The sequence below is a fragment of the Rhinolophus hipposideros genome (genome assembly GCF_964194185.1).
Source record: "Rhinolophus hipposideros genome assembly, chromosome: 12".
Classification (NCBI taxonomy): Eukaryota; Metazoa; Chordata; class Mammalia; order Chiroptera; family Rhinolophidae; genus Rhinolophus; species Rhinolophus hipposideros.
The window spans coordinates 31,367,733-31,369,181 of NC_138058.1; the positions used below are offsets into that span (position 1 = coordinate 31,367,733).

Consider the following 1,449-nt stretch of genomic DNA (forward strand, 5'->3'; position numbering starts at 1 on the left):
CTAGTTCATCAGCTTACTGAAGTGTTCCTTTTTCAGAAACATAGAAGCCATCCCCAAATTTTCTGATATTCTTGATTTTAACTGTTGTAGAATCAAAGCAGCTAAATTTGATACAAGTTCAATGTCATTTCTTTCAAGAATTAACTCATCTTTCTGGGTTGAGAGGCTGACCAAGCAACACCTGACCTCATCCAAATTCGGCAGATGTATTTTCACCCAAGAAATTTCGGATTTCAACAAGAGAATCATTCTCCTGAATAATGACATCGACGGGGAAGTGAGCACACACAGATCTCATCTTGTAACGGAAGCCCAATGTAACACCCTTGATCATGTTCTGTACAGGACGACAGAGTGCGAACAGTAGCCAGTTCCTTTCTATTGCCCCACCATTGGTCAACCCGGAGCCTCTTCTTTTCTTTCCAAGGGGACCGAGTTCTACATGGATGTGATTGCAGTCCCTCCGCAGGGTGCCTCTGGGGCCCTTCACAATCACGATGCGTCTCTTCAGAGTGATGTCCACGCTTTCTGGGACGTCCATTGTCTGATTGCTGAGAATGGTCTTCATCCTCGCAGTAGGTGTAGCAAAGAGAGGCAATGCATTCTTTGTAATGATTTTTAACGACTAAGTATGAAACCATAGGTATTATTTGTTTTAACACATAATGGATGAGAGGCATGACATGGTGAAGACACCCTCCCCCAGGAGGCAAGAGACTTGAGTTTTCAGAATTTCGGTTGCAACTCCTCTAAAGTGTAAGTGCACAGCGATCAGCATCCTGTCTTAATCATGTCAGTCCCCCCACTCCCACGCAGACACTAGAGGCCTCCGTCGTGATTCAGCGCATTAATTTCTTTCTACTCCGGGTTCTTCACTGAAGTGCCCAAGTGAAGATAAAAGATAAAACCTTTGTCCAACATTTCGCGGTGGACCGGTGGAGGAAGTCCTTGCGATGTCTGCATCGGAGATGAGGCCAGGGTAGCACCGCTGCCCGGAGAATTTTGTGAACAAGTGAGTTGGAACATCTCTAATCCTTCTAGGGAGAGGTGTTAGCTCCAGAAGTGAGCCTGCTGGACATGGGCAGGTCCAGGATTGAAGCCAGCACCCATATGTCCAATGGAGACGTTTTCCTCGAAGAGGGAGACCCACTGTTTCTCTCCATCATCAGATATCCATCACCATCTGAACTCTCACTGTCCAAATGTTTACTATAAAGACTTGGCAGCAGTTTTACTCAAAATTCACATGTGCGTCAAAAATCATTCTAAAAGTTTTCTGGACTCCCAGGTGGAGGGTGAGCCACAACACGTCTCAGCTCTTCTCCTGGTAGAAACACCTCTTATGCTTATAGTGTTCATACCTACTGTGAAGCTGTCTCATAAGAAAGTTGAAAAGCCTCTGAGTTGAGTAGTTGAGCCTAGGAGGGACCTAAAAAACCCCCAAAACTT

General features: G+C 45.4%; 1 pseudogene across 1 annotated transcript; it reads right to left on the reverse strand.

Annotated features, from left to right (window-relative positions):
• Positions 1–568, reverse strand: LOC308505998 (large ribosomal subunit protein uL6-like; annotated as a pseudogene). The gene has a single exon. The product of its transcript is annotated as a large ribosomal subunit protein uL6-like (transcript).
• Between the last annotated feature and the right edge of the window lie 881 nt (positions 569–1,449).